At 47.9% G+C, this 20,054-nt stretch overlaps 1 protein-coding gene across 1 annotated transcript in view; it reads right to left on the bottom strand.

Moving 5' to 3' along the window:
* LOC309550226 (uncharacterized protein) overlaps window positions 1-20,054 on the bottom strand; it is a gene marked incomplete at its 5' end in the record, with an annotated part of 129,937 nt that overhangs the window by 102,899 nt on the left and 6,984 nt on the right. The gene's annotated exons all lie outside the window — the stretch shown is intronic.

Here is a 20,054-nt window from a genome sequence, read left to right as displayed (position 1 = left end):
TCTCTGGAGCTCAGCCACAATGATCTTTGGGTTCTTCTTTACCTCTCTCACCAAGGCTCTTCTCCCCCGATAGCTCAGTTTTGCCGGACGGCCAGCTCTAGGAAGGGTTCTGGTCATCCCAAACGTCTTCCATTTGAGGATTATGGAGGCCACTGTGCTCTTAGGAACCTTAAGTGCAGCAGAAATCTTTTTGTAACCTTGGCCAGATCTGTGCCTTGCCACAATTCTGTCTCTGAGCTCTTCAGGCAGTTCCTTTGACCTCATGATTCTCATTTGCTCTGACATGCATTGTGATCTGGAAGGTCTTATATAGACAGGTGTGTGGCTTTCCTAATCAAGTCCAATCAGTATAATCAAACACAGCTGGACTCAAATGAAGGTGTAGAACCATCTCAAGGATGATCAGAAGAAATGGAAAGCACCTGAGTTAAATATATGAGTGTCACAGCAAAGGGTCTGAATACTTAGGACCATGTGATATTTCAGTTTTTCTTTTTTAATAAATCTGCAACAATGTCAACAATTCTGTGTTTTTCTATCAGTATGGGGTGCTATGTGTACATTCATGAGGAAGAAGAATGGCTGCAATATAACAAAGAGTGAAAAATTTAAGGGGGTCTGAATACTTTCCGTACCCACTATATACAGTGTGACATCACCGCTCCCCAGATAAAGGATATATATATACAGTGTGACATCACCGCTCCCCAGATATAGGATATAAAGTATCTCACAAAAGTAAGTACACCCCTCACATTTATGTAAATATTTTATTCTATCTTTTCATGTGACAACACTGAAGAAATGAGACTTTTCTACAATGTAAAGTAGTGAGTGTACAGCTTGTATAACAGTGTAAATTTACTGTCCCCTCAAAATAACTCAACACACAGCCATTAATGTCTAAACCACTGGCAACAAAAGTCAGTACACCCCTAAGTGACAATCTCCAAATTGGGCCCAAAGTGTCAATATTTTGTGTGGCCGCCATTATTTTCCAGCACTGCCTTAACCCTCTTGGGCATGGAGTTCACCAGAGCTTCACAGGTTGTCACTGGAGTCCTCTTCCCCTCCCCCATGATGACATCACAGAGCTGGTCGATGTTAGAGACCTTGCGCTCCTCCACCTTCTGTTTGAGGATCCCCCACAGATGCTCAATAGGGTTTAGCTCTGGAGACATGCTTGGCCAGTCCATCACCTTTACCCTCAGCTTCTTTAGCAAGGCAGTGGTCTTGGAGGTGTTTGGGGTCGTTATGTTGGAATATTGCCCTGCCCCCCAGTCTCTGAAGGGAGGGGATCATGCTCTGCTTCAGTATGTCACAGTACATGTTGCCATTCATGGTTCCCTCAATGAACTGTAGCTCCCCAGTGCCGGCAGCACTCATGCAGCCCCAGACCATGGCACTCCCACCACCATGCCTGACTGTAGGAAGACACACTTGTCTTTGTACTCCTCACCTGGTTGCCCCCACACACGCCTGACACCATCTGACACCAAATAAGTTTATCTTGGTCCCATCAGACCACAGGAGATGGTTCCAGTAATCCATGTCCTTAGTCTGCTTGTCTTCAGCAAACTGTTTGCTGGCTTTCTTGTCCATCATCTTTAGAAGAGGCTTCCTTCTGGGATGACAGCCATGCAGACCAATTTGATGCAGTGTGCGGCGTATGGTCTGAGCACTGACAGGCCGACCCCTCCCCCACCCCTTCAACCTCTGCAGCAATGCTGGCAGCACTCATACGTCTATTTCCCAAAGACAACCTTTGGATATGACGCTAAGCCGTGCACTCAACTTCTTTGGTTGACCATGGTGAGGCCTGTTCTGAGTGGAACCTGTCCTGTTAAACCACTGTATGGTCTTGGCCACCGTGCTGCAGCTCAGTTTCAGGGTCTTGGCAATCTTCCTATAGCCTAGGCCATCTTTATGTAGAGCAACCATTCTTTTTTCAGATCCTCAGAGAGTTCTTTGCCATGAGGTGCCATGTTGAACTTCCAGTGACCAGTATGAGAGAGTGAGAGCGATAACACCAAATTTAACACACCTGCCCCCCATTCACACCTGAGACCTTGTAACACTAACGAGTCACATGACACCGGGGAGGGAAAATGGCTAATTGGGCCCAATTTGGACATTGTCACTTAGGGGTGTACTGACTTTTGTTGCCAGCGGTTTAGACATTAATGGCTGTGTGTTGAGTTATTTTGAGGGGACAGTAAATTTACACTGTTATACAAGCTGTACACTCACTACTTTACATTGTAGCAAAGTCTCATTTCTTCAGTGTTGTCACATGAAAAGAAAGAATGTGAGGGGTGTACTTACTTCTGTGAGATACCGTATATACAGAGTGATATCACCGCTCCCCAGATATAGGATATACAGTATATACAGAGTGACATCCTTGCTCCCCAGATATAGGATATATATACAGCAGTGACATCACCGCTCCCCAGATATAGGATATACAGTATATACAGAGTGACATCACCGCTCCCCAGATATAGGATATATATACAGCAGGGACATCATCACTCCCCAGATATAGAATATATATATACAGCAGTGACATCACCGCTCCCCAGATATAGGATATATATATACAGCAGTGACATGATATATGAGGAGTTGTATATTGGGAGGTGTAGACGCTCGGTGGAACGCTCGGCGTGGTGTTTGCGTTCCGGTCTGCTGAGTAGTTCTACAGATCTCAGTGTTTGCTTTTCCTGTTGGTGTCTCATCTGTGAGTTCTTCTAATCACACGGTGGATGGGGGTCTCGGGTCAGCGGCAGTAACCCCTGGAATGAGTGACACTCTTCATCTTAGCGGTGACCACGCTATGTTTTCTCTGCAGGTGTTCAGCAATGTCAGCCGAGGATCTTCACAGGACACATACAGTGCCTTGCGAAAGTATTCGGCCCCCTTGAACTTTTCAACTTTTTGCCACATTTCAGGCTTCAAACATAAAGATATAAAACTGTCATTTTTTGTGAAGAATCAACAACAAGTGGGACACAATCATGAAGTGGAATGAAATTTATTGGATATTTCAAACTTTTTTAACAAATAAAAAACTGAAAAATTAGGCGTGCAAAATTATTCAGCCCCCTTAAGTTAATATTTTGTAGCGCCTTTTTTTGCTGCGATTACAGCTGTAAGTCGCTTGGGGTATGTCTCTATCAGATGAGCTGGGTTGCTTTTACACCAAACATAACGTTTTGCATTGTTGCCAAAAAGTTTGATTTTGGTTTCATCTGAGCAGAGCCCCTTCTTCCACATGTTTGGTGTCTCCCAGGTGGCTTGTGGCAAACTTTAAATGACACTTTTTATGGATATCTTTAAGAAATGGCTTTCTTCTTGCCACTCTTCCATAAAGGGCAGATTTGTGCAGTATACGACTGATTGTTGTCCTATGGACAGAGTCTCCCACCTCAGCTGTAGATCTCTGCAGTTCATCCAGAGTGATCATCGGCCTCTTGGCTGCATCTCTGATCAGTCTTCTCCTTGTATGAGCTGAAAGTTTAGAGGGACGGCCAGGTCTTCGTAGATTTGCAGTGGTCTGATCAGTGGCGGCTGGTGCTCAAAATTTTTGGGGGGAAGCAAAAAGAAAAATGTAATAGGTATTGCTTCGCGTCAAAAAACGCAGTAAAAAATTGCATGACTTTGAAGTCATGGTACAGGCATGGCACAGGTCATGGTACAGGAGATGGTATATGCCCCCTTCAATGCAATAAACACTGTGCAGAGTTCAGCGTGCGTGCCCCCATCAATGCAGAGCGCCACAGCATTGTCCCCAATCACTGCAGAGCGCCACAGCATTGTACCCCAATGATTGCAGAGCGCCACAGCATTGTCCCCCAATGATTGCAGAGCGCCACAGCATTGTCCCCAATCACTGCAGAGCGCCACAGCATTGTCCCCAATGATTGCAGAGTGCCACAGCATTGTACCACAATGATTGCAGAGCGCCACAGCATTGTCCCCCAATGATTGCAGAGCGCCACAGCATTGTCCCCCAATGATTGCAGAGCGCCACAGCATTGTCCCCCAATGATTGCAGAGTGCCACAGCATTGTCCCCCAATGATTGCAGAGTGCCACAGCATTGTACCACAATGATTGCAGAGCGCCACAGCATTGTCCCCCAATGATTGCAGAGCGCCACAGCATTGTCCCCCAATGATTGCAGAGCGCCACAGCATTGTCCCCCAATGATTGCAGAGCGCCACAGCATTGTCCCCCAATGATTGCAGAGTGCCCACAGCATTGTCCCCCTAATGATTGCAGAGCGCCACAGCATTGTCCCCCAATGATTGCAGAGCGCCACAGCATTGTCCCCCAATTATTGCAGAGTGCCAGCATTGTCCCCCAATGATTGCAGAGCGCCACAGCATTGTCCCTCAATGATTGCAGAGCGCCACAGCATTGTCCCCCAATGATTGCAGAGCGCCACAGCATTGTCCCCCAATTATTGCAGAGTGCCAGCATTGTCCCCCAATGATTGCAGAGTGGCCACAGCATTGTCCCCCAATGATTGCAGAGTGCCACAGCATTGTCCCCCAATGATTGCAGAGCGCCACAGCATTGTCCCCCAATGATTGCAGAGTGCCCACAGCATTGTCCCCCAATGATTGCAGAGTGCCACAGCATTGTCCCCCAATGATTGCAGAGCGCCACAGCATTGTCCCCCAATGATTGCAGAGCGCCACAGCATTGTACCCCAATGATTGCAGAGTGGCCACAGCATTGTCCCCCAATGATTGCAGATCGCCACAGCATTGTCCCCCAATGATTGCAGAGCGCCACAGCATTGTCCCCCAATGATTGCAGAGCGCCACAGCATTGTCCCCCAATGATTGCAGAGCGCCACAGCATTGTCCCCAATCACTGCAGAGTGCCACAGCATTGTACCACAATGATTGCAGAGCGCCACAGCATTGTCCCCCAATGATTGCAGAGCGCCACAGCATTGTACCACAATGATTGCAGAGCGCCACAGCATTGTCCCCAATGATTGCAGAGTGCCACAGCATTGTACCCCAATGATTGCAGAGTGCCCACAGCATTGTCCCCCAATGATTGCAGAGCGCCACAGCATTGTCCCCCAATGATTGCAGAGCGCCACAGCATTGTCCCCCAATGATTGCAGAGCGCCACAGCATTGTCCCCCAATGATTGCAGAGCGCCACAGCATTGTCCCCCAATGATTGCAGAGTGCCCACAGCATTGTCCCCCAATGATTGCAGAGCACCACAGCATTGTCCCCCAATGATTGCAGAGTGCCACAGCATTGCACCCCAATGATTGCATAGTGGCCACAGCATTGTCCCCCAATGATTGCAGAGTGCCACAGCATTGTCCCCCAATGATTGCAGAGTGCCACAGCATTGTCCCCCAATGATTGCAGAGCGCCACAGCATTGTCCCCCAATGATTGCAGAGCGCCACAGCATTGTCCCCCAATAATTGCAGAGCGCCACAGCATTGTCCCCCAATGATTGCAGAGCGCCACAGCATTGTCCCCCAATTATTGCAGAGCGCCACAGCATTGTCCCCCAATTATTGCAGAGTGCCAGCATTGTCCCCCAATGATTGCAGAGCGCCACAGCATTGTCCCTCAATGATTGCAGAGCGCCACAGCATTGTCCCCCAATGATTGCAGAGCGCCACAGCATTGTCCCCCAATTATTGCAGAGTGCCAGCATTGTCCCCCAATGATTGCAGAGTGGCCACAGCATTGTCCCCCAATGATTGCAGAGCGCCACAGCATTGTCCCCCAATGATTGCAGAGCGCCACAGCATTGTCCCCCAATGATTGCAGAGCGCCACAGCATTGTCCCTCAATGATTGCAGAGCGCCACAGCATTGTCCCCCAATGATTGCAGAGCGCCACAGCATTGTCCCCCAATTATTGCAGAGTGCCAGCATTGTCCCCCAATGATTGCAGAGTGGCCACAGCATTGTACCCCAATGATTGCAGAGCGCCACAGCATTGTCCCCCAATGATTGCAGAGCGCCACAGCATTGTCCCCCAATGATTGCAGAGCGCCACAGCATTGTCCCCCAATGATTGCAGAGCGCCACAGCATTGTCCCCCAATGATTGCAGAGCGCCACAGCATTGTCCCCCAATGATTGCAGAGTGGCCACAGCATTGTCCCCCAATGATTGCAGAGCGCCACAGCATTGTCCCCCAATGATTGCAGAGCGCCACAGCATTGTCCCCCAATGATTGCAGAGCGCCACAGCTTTGTCCCCCAATGATTGCAGAGTGCCAGCATTGTCCCCCAATGATTGCAGAGCGCCAGCATTGTCCCCCAATGATTGCAGAGTGCCAGCATTGTCCCCCAATGATTGCAGAGTGCCCACAGCATTGTCCCCCAATGATTGCAGAGCGCCACAGCATTTTCCCCCAATGATTGCAGAGGGCCACAGCATTGTCCCCCAATGATTGCAGAGTGGCCACAGCATTGTCCCCCAATGATTGCAGAGCGCCACAGCATTGTCCCCCAATGATTGCAGAGTGCCACAGCATTGTACCCCAATGATTGCAGAGTGGCCACAGCATTGTCCCCCAATGATTGCAGAGGGCCACAGCATTGTCCCCCAATGATTGCAGAGTGCCACAGCATTGTCCCCCAATGATTGCAGAGCGCCACAGCATTGTCCCCCAATGATTGCAGAGCGCCACAGCATTGTCCCCCAATGATTGCAGAGCGCCAGCATTGTCCCCCAATGATTGCAGAGTGCCAGCATTGTCCCCCAATGATTGCAGAGCGCCATCTTTGTCCCCCAATGATTGCAGAGCGCCAGCATTGTCCCCCAATGTTTGCAGAGCGCCAGCATTGTACCCCAATGATTGCAGAGCGCCACAGCATTGTCCCCCAATGATTGCAGAGTGCCAGCATTGTCCCCCAATGATTGCAGAGTGCCAGCATTGTCCCCCAATGATTGCAGAGCGCCAGCATTGTCCCCCAATGATTGCAGAGTGCCAGCATTGTCCCCCAATGATTGCAGAGTGCCAGCATTGTCCCCCAATGATTGCAGAGTGCCAGCATTGTACCCCAATCGATGCAGAGACCAGCGTGCGTGCTCTCTTCAAACTTACCTGGCGGCGGGGCGGCTCAGCTTCTTCCTCTTCTGCGGCGGTCCTTCTCCCTCGTCTCGGCGGCGGGAACCGGCGGGCGGCCTGCTCCCTTCAAACTTACCTGGCGGCGGCGCGGCTCAGCTTCTTCCTCCTCTTCTGCGGCGGGTCCTTCTCCCTCGTCTCGGCGGCGGGAACCGGCGGGCGGCCTCTCCTTTTCTCTGAGCGGCGGTGACGGTGAGTGACCGACGCAAGCAACGGTACCGCCCCCATTGCGACGTCAGCGATATCCTGGATGATGATTGGTCCAGGCTGTAGACTGGACCAATCACAGCCAGGATATCAGAAAGTGGGGGTGTCCAGTCGCAAAGACTTGCGCCCAGGATACCCCCCTACCCCCTAGAAGGCAGCCAATCGGTGCCTCTTCTGGGACGTAACCCCACCCCCCCCCCCCCCAGCCACCAGTTCCTTCAGGCGAGGCCGGCGAACCCAATTTTTTTTTGTACAACTTTATTTGTTCGTTTTGTTTTTTTTTTCTTTTTTTTTTGGGGTAGGGGGACGGCGCCCTGGCGTCCCCTATGTACGGGCCGCCACTGGGTCTGATACTCCTTCCATTTCAATATTATCGCTTGCACAGTGCTGCTTGGGATGTTTAAAGCTTGGAAAATCTTTTTGTATCCAAATCCGGCTTTAAACTTCTCCACAACAGTATCTCGGACCTGCCTGGTATGTTCCTTGTTCTTCATGATGCTCTCTGCGCTTTAAACGGACCTCTGAGACTATCACAGTGCAGGTGCATTTATACAGAGACTTGATTACACACAGGTGGATTCTATTTATCATCATTAGTCATTTAGGTCAACATTGGATCATTCAGAGATCCTCACTGAACTTCTGGAGAGAGTTTGCTGCACTGAAAGTAAAGGGGCTGAATAATTTTGCACGCCCAATTTTTCCGTTTTTTATTTGTTAACAAAGTTTGAAATATCCAATAAATTTCATTCCACTTCATGATTGTGTCCAAGTTGTTGTTGATTCTTCACAAAAATTACAGTTTTATATCTTTATGTTTGAAGCCTGAAATGTGGCAAAAGGTCGAAAAGTTCAAGGGGGCCGAATACTTTCGCAAGGCACTGTGTCAGGGGTCCCATTGGATGTTCAGGCCCCTTCTCATCCCCAGGGCGGGACTTGCGTATGCGTTCGCTTCTGCGCGCGAGCTAACGAAGACACATGCTGACCTAAACACCAGGCCAGTTAGACATATGCGCTCACACATCCCATCTTACCTTTTTCACCCTCCTGCTTCTCCTAGCCTCAGGGGAAAATCTCCAAATCCTGGTCCTCCATTTTACAACTGCAAATCACATATCTGGCACCCCTCCTCCTCTGGCAACAGCCGCAATCCACTCTGTTTAATTTCTGTCCCCCTGCTTCCTAAAACCAGCCCCCCAATCTCATCCGTCCTTTGAAATGCTCGCTCCTTCTATAACAAGCTCCCATCTGTGGAGGACCTTTTTATCTCTCATAGCTTTAACATCCTTCCCATAACTGAAACCTGGCTTCAAGATTGAGACTCTGCTTCTCCTGCTGCCCTCTCCTATGGTGGGCTGCACTGGACTCCCCCAGACCCAACGGACAGAAAGGAGGTGGAGTTGGATTCCTTCTATCCCCACAAAGCACCTACCAAGTCCTTCCTATCCCTCCCTCTCTTCTTTCGAGATGCACGGAATTCCTCTGTTTTCTCCCAATTCTCTGAGGATTGCAGCAATTTATCGGCCTCCTGGACCAGTTGCGTTCTTTTTTGATGACTTTGCTGCCTGGCTACCCTACTTTCTCCTCTGAAATACCCTCTATCATTCCTGGTGACTTCAACATCCCTGTCAATGTTACCAGCCCAGCGACAACTCAACTTCACCTCATCCTTTGACCTAACCCAATGGACGCACACTTCCACTCACTCCAATGGTAATACCCTCGACCTTATATTCTCCCATCTCTGCTCTGCTGGCAACCTCACCAACACCCCCTTTCCTCTCTCTGATCACAACCTTGTCAGGTTCACTGTAACCTGGCCTCCAATCACCCATCCCCCCAAGCAGCAAAAATTGATTTTTTAATACAGACTTACCTGTAAAATTAATTTCTTGAAGTACATCACGGGATTATGTCATAAACAGGTACTCGGGTACTCTGATGGGCTGCAGAGAGGTACTTGGGTACTCCGATGACATGTACTCGGGTACTCTGATGGGCTAGAGACAGGTACTCAGGTAATCTGATGGGCTGCAGATAAGTATTCGGGTACTCTGCGCTGGAGACAGGTACTCGGGTACTCTGATGGGCTGGTCACAGGTACTCTGATGACATGTACTCGGATACTCTGATGACATGTACTCGGGTACTCTGATGACATGTACTCAGGTACTCTGATGGGCTGGTCACAGGTACTCTGATGACATGTACTCGGGTACTCTGATGGGCTAGAGACAGGTACTCAGGTTATCTCATGGGCTGCAGATAGGTATTCGGGTACTCTGGGCTGGAGACAGGTACTCGGGTACTCTGGGCTGGAGACAGGTACTCGGGTACTCTGGGCTGGAGACAGGTACTCGGGTACTCTGGGCTGGAGACGGGTACTCTGGGCTGGAGACAGGTACTCGGGTACTCTGGGCTGGAGACAGGTACTCGGGTACTCCGATGGGTTGGTGACAGGTCCTCTTTATGGGGGGGGGCAATCATTGTGTTTTAGTGTGCACTCTGATCAGTAACTAGCTGTTACCGCAATCTCCTCCTCACACATGATCGGTGTGTGAGGAGGAGAGCCCGGTAACAGTTGGTTACCGCGGTTTGTTGACATTCTGTGACTGGCTGTGATTGGACACAGCCAAGCATGTGGTAAAGAGCCAATCTCAATCGCTCTTTACCCAGATCGGGGATGGACTGTGTCAGAGTGACACTCTCCATCCCCGATCGCCGCTCTGTGCCCCCCTTTGGGCGCACTCGAGCGACATGCATGAGGACAGTGCATGTGGCCGGTTGTGATTGGACACAGCCAGTCACATGGTAAGGAGACATTTTTTTATTGGCTCTTTACACTGATCGGGGATGGGCTGTGTCCCGAGGAACACGCCTCATCCCGATCGCTGGGATGCGCGCCCCCGGGGACGCGGGAGAGCGGCAAGAATGGACGGACGCCATATGACGTCCGCCTGGAGGGACAAAGGGTTCCTTTCCGGTGTCATTTTATAATGCGCCAGTAGGGAAGTGGTTACATTCTGGTACCACGTTGGCTTTTTTTCAATCAGCTGGCTTCATTCCCGTCTGTAGACGATCAGTAAAGATTAGGAACAATGGTGCGACTATCACCTGGCTGCGTTCCTTTAGGACCCTCGGGTGTAAGCCATCTGGACCCGATGACCTATTTATGTTACGTTTTTCAAGTCTATTTCTGAGTGTCTTCTGATAACTATGAGGGGGCTTCCTGTGACGTGTTATTACCACAGACAGTGGGGTTCTTTACTGTCAGAGCGGTAAGGATGTGGAATTCTCTTCCACAAGCAGTCGTATCAGCAGGGAGCATCGATAGTTTCAAAAAACTATTAGATGGACACCTTAAAGACCACAACATACAGGGGTATACAATGTACAACATACAGGGGTATACAATGTACAACATACAGGGGTATACAACGTACAACATACAGGGGGTATACAATGTACAACATACAGGGGTATACAATGTACAACATACAGGAGGTATACCATGTACAACATACAGGGGTATACAATGTACAACATACAGGGGGTATACAATGTACAACATACAGGGGTATACAATGTACAACATACAGGGGTATACAATGTACAACATACAGGGGGTATACAATGTACAACATACAGGGGTATACAATGTATAACATACAGGGGTATACAATGTACAACATATAGGGGTATACAATGTACAACATACAGGGGTATACAATGTACAACATACAGGGGTATACAATGTACAACATACAGGGGTATACAATGTACAACATACAGGGGTATACAACGTACAACATACAGGGGGTATACAATGTACAACATACAGGGGTATACAATGTACAACATACAGGAGGTATACCATGTACAACATACAGGGGTATACAATGTACAACATACAGGGGGTATACAATGTACAACATACAGGGGTATACAATGTACAACATACAGGGGTATACAATGTACAACATACAGGGGGTATACAATGTACAACATACAGGGGTATACAATGTATAACATACAGGGGTATACAATGTACAACATATAGGGGTATACAATGTACAACATACAGGGGTATACAATGTACAACATACAGGAGTATACAATGTACAACATACAGGAGTATACAATGTACAACATACAGGGGGTATACAATGTACAACATACAGGGGTATACAATGTACAACATACAGGGGGTATACAATGTACAACATACAGGGGTATACAATGTACAACATACAGGGGTATACAATGTACAACATACAGGGGTATACAACGTACAACATACAGGGGGTATACAATGTACAACATACAGGGGTATACAATGTACAACATACAGGAGGTATACCATGTACAACATACAGGGGTATACAATGTACAACATATAGGGGTATACAATGTACAACATACAGGGGTATACAATGTACAACATACAGGAGTATACAATGTACAACATACAGGGGTATACAATGTACAACATACAGGGGTATACAATGTACAACATACAGGGGGTATACAATGTACAACATACAGGGGGTATACAATGTACAACATACAGGGGTATACAATGTACAACATACAGGGGGTATACAATGTACAATATACAGGGGGTATACAATGTACAACATACAGGAGTATACAATGTACAACATACAGGGGTATACAATGTACAACATACAGGGTATACAATGTACAACATACAGGGGTATACAATGTACAACATACAGGGGTATACAATGTACGGTTAACAGCAAACACACACATCATAGGTTGAACTGGATGGACTGATGTCTTTTTTCAACCTCACAAACTATGTAACCATTACAGTCTGGGTTAGTGTAGCCCCCCAATTCTTTTGTGAAGACTGAGAAGAAGAATTTATTCAGGACCTTTGCCTTCTCTTTGTAGCCAGATTCCCTTCATCGTCTGTTATGGGGCCAATATGTTCTGGTCTCGCTTTCTTACTATTTATATAAAGAATTTCTTGGGTTCTTTTTTACTGTCTTCCGCTTTGTGCCTTTCGTGTTCTGTCTTAGTTGCTTTGATTGCGCTCTTACATTTCTTATTGCATTCTTTGTAATGTTGGAATGCTGCCAATGACTCCTCAGCCTGGTATTTTTTGAAGGCCTTTTCTTTATATTGGAGTTTAGCCATCCAGGGTTTAGTTTTGCTCTTATCAATGTATTCCCCTTTGGAATGCACTGGACAATCCCTTTGTTAAGTATGCTCTTGAAGAACTCCCATTTCTCCTCTGTGTTCTTTGTTCCCAGGGTTCTATCCCATTTGATATCGTCTAGCAAAGAGCGCAGTTTGGGAAATTGGCCCTTTTGAAGCTCCATGTCCTCGTATTATCCTTGTGTTCCCTGTTTCTGTGATTTATACTGAAACTATGTATACTGTGGTCACTGTTTCCTAAGTTGGCCCGCATCTCCACCCCCCACCCCCAGTATATATATATGGTAGAGGTAAGACAATTTTGGGGGCAATTTTAGGAAGATCAAAAATACTACAGGGACCAGGAGGGAAAGGATTGTGGAGACATGTAGTGGGGGAGGAGAAGAAATGTTTTATAAGTATAAAGTAAGAAACATAAAATACACAATAAATATGATACCCCCTCAGTCTACGTCATCTTATACCCCCTCCCGGTCTACGTTATCTTATACCCCCAGTCTACGTTATCTTGTACCCCCCCCCAGTCTACGTTATCTTATACCCCCAGTCTACGTTATCTTATACCCCCAGTCTATGTTATCTTGTACCCCCCCCCAGTCTACTTTATCTTATACCCCCCCCCCGCAGTCTACATTATCTTATACCCCCCCTCAATCTACGCTATCTTATACCCCCCCAGTCTACATTATCTTATACCCCCCCTAGTCTACGTTATCTTATACCCCCCCTCAATCTACGCTATCTTATACCCCCCCTCAGTCTACGTTATCTTATACCCCCTTCCCGTCTGCGTCATCTTATACCCCCCCCCCATCTACGTTATCTTATACCCCCCCCAGTCTACATTATCTTATACCCCCCCTAATATACGTTATCTTATACCCCCCCTCAATCTACGCTATCTTATACCCCCCCCCCTCAGTCTACGTTATCTTATACCCCCTTCCCGTCTGCGTCATCTTATACCCCCCCCGTCTACGTTATCTTATACCCCCCCTCAGTCTATGTTATCTTATACCCCCCCCTCAGTCTACGTTATCTTATACCCCCCCAGTCTACGTTATCTTATACCCCCCCTCAATCTACGTTAACTTATACCCCCCCCAGTCAACATTATCTTATACCCTCCCAGTCTACGTTATCTTATACCCCCCCCTGTCTGTTATCTTATACCCCCCTAGTCTACGTTATCTTATACCCCCCGTCTATGTTATCTTATACCTCCCCAGTCTATGTTATCTTATACCCCCCCCCCCAGTCTACGTTATCTTATACCGCCCCCAGTCTACGTTATCTTATACCCCCCCAGTCTATGTTATCTTATACCCCCCCTAGTCTACGTTATCTTATACCACCCCAGTCTATGTTATCTTATACTCCCCCTAGTCTACATTATCTTATACCCCCCCCCGTCTATGTTATCTTATACCGCCCCCGTCTACATTATCTTATACCCCCCCGTCTACGTTATCTTATACCGCCCCAGTCTACGTTATCTTATACCCCCCCCCCCCCCAGTCTACGTTATCTTATACCCCCCCAGTCTATGTTATCTTATACCCCCCCAGTCTACATTATCTTATACCCCCCCCCCGTCTATGTTATCTTATACCGCCCCCGTCTACATTATCTTATACCCCCCTGTCTACGTTATCTTATACCGCCCCAGTCTACGTTATCTTATACCCCCCCAGTCTACGTTATCTTATACCCCCCCCAGTCTACGTTATCTTATACCACCCCAGTCTACGTTATCTTACACTTTGTAATGTTGGAATGCTGCCAATGACTCCTCAGCCTGGTATTTTTTGAAGGCCTTTTCTTTATATTGGAGTTTAGCCATCCAGGGTTTAGTTTTGCTCTTATCAATGTATTCCCCTTTGGAATGCACTGGACAATCCCTTTGTTTAGTATGCTCTTGAAGCACTCCCATTTTTCTTCCGTGTTCTTTGTTCCCAGGGTTCTATCCCATTTGATATCGTCTAGCAAAGAGCGCAGTTTGGAAAATTGGCCCTTTTGAAGCTCCGTGTCCTCGTATTATCCTTGTGTTTCCTGTTTCTGTGATTTATACTGAAACTATGTATACTGTGGTCACTGTTTCCTAAGTTGGCCCGCATCTCCGCCCCCCCCCCCCCCCGTATATATATATGGTAGAGGTAAGACAATTTTGGGGGCAATTTTAGGAAGAACAAAAATACTACAGGGACCAGGAGGGAAAGGATTGTGGAGACATGTAGTGGGGGAGGGGAAGAAATGTTTTATAAGTATAAAGTAAGAAACATAAAATACACAATAAATATGATACCCCCTCAGTCTACGTCATCTTATACCCCCTCCCGGTCTACGTTATCTTATACCCCCAGTCTACGTTATCTTGTACCCCCCCCCCAGTCTACGTTATCTTATACCCCCCCGCAGTCTACATTATCTTATACCCCCCCCCTCAATCTACGCTATCTTATACCCCTCTCCAGTCTACATTATCTTATACCCCCCCCCTAGTATACGTTATCTTATATCCCCCCTCAATCTACGCTATCTTATACCCCCCCTCAGTCTACGTTATCTTATACCCACTTCCCGTCTGCGTCATCTTATACCCCCCCCCCGTCTACGTTATCTTATACCCCCCCTCAGTCTATGTTATCCTATACCCCCCCCAGTCTTCGTTATCTTATACCCCCCCAGTCTATGTTATCTTATACCCCCCCCTCAGTCTACGTTGTCTTATACCCCCCCCCAGTCTACGTTATCTTATACCCCCCCCTCAATCTACATTAACTTATACCCCCCCCCCAGTCAACATTATCTTATACCCTCCCAGTCTACGTTATCTTATACCCCCCCCTGTCTGTTATCTTATACCCCCCTAGTCTACGTTATCTTATACCCCCCGTCTATGTTATCTTATACCTCCCCAGTCTATGTTATCTTATACCCCCCCCCCCCCAGTCTACGTTATCTTATACCGCCCCCAGTCTACGTTATCTTATACCCCCCCAGTCTACGTTATCTTATACCGCCCCCAGTCTACGTTATCTTATACCGCCCCCAGTCTACGTTATCTTATACCCCCCCAGTCTACGTTATCTTATACCCCCCCAGTCTACGTTATCTTATACCACCCCAGTCTACATTATCTTATACCCCCCCCCCCCGTCTATGTTATCTTATACCGCCCCCGTCTACATTATCTTATACCCCCCTGTCTACGTTATCTTATACCGCCCCAGTCTACGTTATCTTATACCCCCCCAGTCTACGTTATCTTATACCCCCCCAGTCTACGTTATCTTATACCACCCCAGTCTACGTTATCTTACACCGCCCCAGTCTACGTTATCTTATACCCCCCAGTCTATGTTATCTTATAGCCCCCAGTCTACGCTATCTTATACCCCCCAGTCTATGTTATCTTATACCCCCCAGTCTACGCTATCTTATACCCCCCCAGTCTATGTTATCTTATACCCCCCAGTCTATGTTATCTTACACCCCCCAGTCTACATTATCTTATACCCCCCCCAGTCTACGTTATCTTATACCCCCCCAGTCTACGTTATCTTATACCCCCCCCCCAGTCTATGTTATCTTATACCCCCCAGTCTACGCTATCTTATACCCCCCCAGTCTATGTTATCTTATACCCCCCAGTCTATGTTATCTTACACCCCCCAGTCTACATTATCTTATACCCCCCCCAGTCTACGTTATCTTATACTCCCCCAGTCTACCTTATCTTATACCCCCCCAGTCTACGTTATCTTATACCCCCCCAGTCTATGTTATCTTATACCCCCCCAGTCTACGTTATCTTATACCCCCCCCCCCCCAGTCTGCGTTATCTTATACCTCCCCCCAGTCTACGTTATCTTATACCCCCCCCCCCAGTCTATGTTATCTTATACCCCCCCAGTCTACGTTATCTTATACCCTCCCAGTCTACGTTATCTTATACCCCCCCCTGTCTGTTATCTTATACCCCCCTAGTCTACGTTATCTTATACCCCCCTTCTATGTTTTCTTATACCCCCCCAGTCTACGTTATCTTATACCCCCCGTCTATGTTTTCTTATACCCCCCCAGTCTACGTTATCTTATACCGCCCCCAGTCTACGTTATCTTATACCCCCCCAGTCTACATTATCTTATACCCCCCCCGTCTACGTTATCTTATACCCCCCCAGTCTACGTTATCTTATACCACCCCAGTCTACGTTATCTCATACCCCCCCCAGTCTACGTTATCTTATACCCCCCAGTCTACGTTATCTTACACCGCCCCAGTCTACGTTATCTTATAGCCCCCAGTCTATGTTATCTTATAGCCCCCAGTCTACGCTATCTTATACCCCCCCAGTCTACGTTATCTAATACCCCCCCAGTCTATGTTATCTTATACCCCCCCAGTCTACGTTATCTTATACCCCCCCCCCAGTCTGCGTTATCTTATACCTCCCCCCAGTCTATGTTATCTTATACCCCCCCAGTCTACGTTATCTTATACCCCCCCCAGTCTACGTTATCTTATACCCCCCCCCAGTCTATGTTATCTTATACCCCCCCAGTCTATGTTATCTTATACCCCCCCAGTCTATGTTATCTTATACCCCCCCAGTCTACGTTATCTTATACCCCCCGTCTATGTTATCTTATACCGCCCCCAGTCTACGTTATCTTATACCCCCCCCCAGTCTACGTTATCTTATACCCCCCCCCAGTCTACGTTATCTTATACCGCCCCCAGTCTACGTTATCTTATACCGCCCCCAGTCTACGTTATCTTATACCGCCCCCAGTCTACGTTATCTTATACCCCCCCAGTCTACGTTATCTTATACCCCCCCAGTCTACGTTATCTTATACCACCCCAGTCTACATTATCTTATACCCCCCCCCCCGTCTATGTTATCTTATACCGCCCCCGTCTACATTATCTTATACCCCCCTGTCTACGTTATCTTATACCGCCCCAGTCTACGTTATCTTATACCCCCCCAGTCTACGTTATCTTATACCCCCCCAGTCTACGTTATCTTATACCACCCCAGTCTACGTTATCTTACACCGCCCCAGTCTACGTTATCTTATACCCCCCAGTCTATGTTATCTTATAGCCCCCAGTCTACGCTATCTTATACCCCCCAGTCTATGTTATCTTATACCCCCCAGTCTACGCTATCTTATACCCCCCCAGTCTATGTTATCTTATACCCCCCAGTCTATGTTATCTTACACCCCCCAGTCTACATTATCTTATACCCCCCCCAGTCTACGTTATCTTATACCCCCCCAGTCTACGTTATCTTATACCCCCCCCCCAGTCTATGTTATCTTATACCCCCCAGTCTACGCTATCTTATACCCCCCCAGTCTATGTTATCTTATACCCCCCAGTCTATGTTATCTTACACCCCCCAGTCTACATTATCTTATACCCCCCCCAGTCTACGTTATCTTATACTCCCCCAGTCTACCTTATCTTATACCCCCCCAGTCTACGTTATCTTATACCCCCCCAGTCTATGTTATCTTATACCCCCCCAGTCTACGTTATCTTATACCCCCCCCCCCAGTCTGCGTTATCTTATACCTCCCCCCAGTCTACGTTATCTTATACCCCCCCCCCCAGTCTATGTTATCTTATACCCCCCCAGTCTACGTTATCTTATACCCTCCCAGTCTACGTTATCTTATACCCCCCCCTGTCTGTTATCTTATACCCCCCTAGTCTACGTTATCTTATACCCCCCTTCTATGTTTTCTTATACCCCCCCAGTCTACGTTATCTTATACCCCCCCGTCTATGTTTTCTTATACCCCCCCAGTCTACGTTATCTTATACCGCCCCCAGTCTACGTTATCTTATACCCCCCCAGTCTACATTATCTTATACCCCCCCCGTCTACGTTATCTTATACCCCCCCAGTCTACGTTATCTTATACCACCCCAGTCTACGTTATCTCATACCCCCCCCAGTCTACGTTATCTTATACCCCCCAGTCTACGTTATCTTACACCGCCCCAGTCTACGTTATCTTATAGCCCCCAGTCTATGTTATCTTATAGCCCCCAGTCTACGCTATCTTATACCCCCCCAGTCTACGTTATCTAATACCCCCCCAGTCTATGTTATCTTATACCCCCCCAGTCTACGTTATCTTATACCCCCCCCCCAGTCTGCGTTATCTTATACCTCCCCCCAGTCTATGTTATCTTATACCCCCCCAGTCTACGTTATCTTATACCCCCCCCAGTCTACGTTATCTTATACCCCCCCCAGTCTATGTTATCTTATACCCCCCCAGTCTATGTTATCTTATACCCCCCCAGTCTATGTTATCTTATACCCCCCCAGTCTACGTTATCTTATACCCCCCGTCTATGTTATCTTATACCGCCCCCAGTCTACGTTATCTTATACCCCCCCCCAGTCTACGTTATCTTATACCCCCCCCCAGTCTACGTTATCTTATACCGCCCCCAGTCTACGTTATCTTATACCCCCCCCCCAGTCTACGTTATCTTATACCACCCCAGTCTATGTTATCTTATACCGCCCCCAGTCTATGTTATCTTATACCCCCCCAGTCTATGTTATCTTATACCCCCCCCTAGTCTACGTTATCTTATACCTCCCCAGTCTATGTTATCTTATACCCCCCCCCCCCCCAGTCTACGTTATCTTATACCGCCCCCAGTCTACGTTATCTTATACCCCCCCCCCCAGTCTACGTTATCTTATACCCCCCCCCCAGTCTACGTTATCTTATACCCCCCAGTCTATGTTATCTTATACCCCCCCAGTCTATGTTATCTTATACCCCCCTAGTCTACGTTATCTTATACCTCCCCAGTCTATGTTATCTTATACCCCCCCCCCCCCCCCAGTCTACGTTATCTTACACCGCCCCAGTCTACGTTATCTTATACACCCCCCCAGTCTATGTTATCTTATACCCCCCCCAGTCTTCGTTATCTTATACCCCCCAGTCTATGTTATCTTATACCCCCCCAGTCTATGTTATCTTATACCCCCCTAGTCTACGTTATCTTATACCTCCCCAGTCTATGTTATCTTATACCCCCCCCCCCCCCCCCAGTCTACGTTATCTTACACCGCCCCAGTCTACGTTATCTTATACACCCCCCCAGTCTATGTTATCTTATACACCCCCCCCCCCGTCCTTCAAATTAAAAAGCTGAATAAGGTGGGGGAGGAAAGTACTGTGAAGCCTGGTGGTGCGGGGAACAAATAAATCATTAAACCCGGTGGGAATATTGGGGGGGCTCTGTGAAGAGGGGGAGTACAACAGTTGAGGGGGAGGGGGACAGAGTTAGGCGATGGAGGGGGGGGGTGTGAGGGGAGTAGGGAGGGGTTAGTATGGCAGTTTAGGGGGAGGGGGTGGACAGGCTTAGTAAGATAGTTGGGGGAGGGGGGGTCTCCTTTATATTCAGCCCACTTCCTGTGTTCCCTCCCATACTCTGCAGGACTCACCGGTGTCACACCCAACATGGCGGACAGGTCTCCGG

This window comes from Pelophylax lessonae, assembly GCF_965119305.1.
Source record: "Pelophylax lessonae genome assembly, chromosome: 1".
NCBI classification, from domain to species: domain Eukaryota; kingdom Metazoa; phylum Chordata; class Amphibia; order Anura; family Ranidae; genus Pelophylax; species Pelophylax lessonae.
This window is presented reverse-complemented; position numbering and strand designations above follow the sequence as displayed.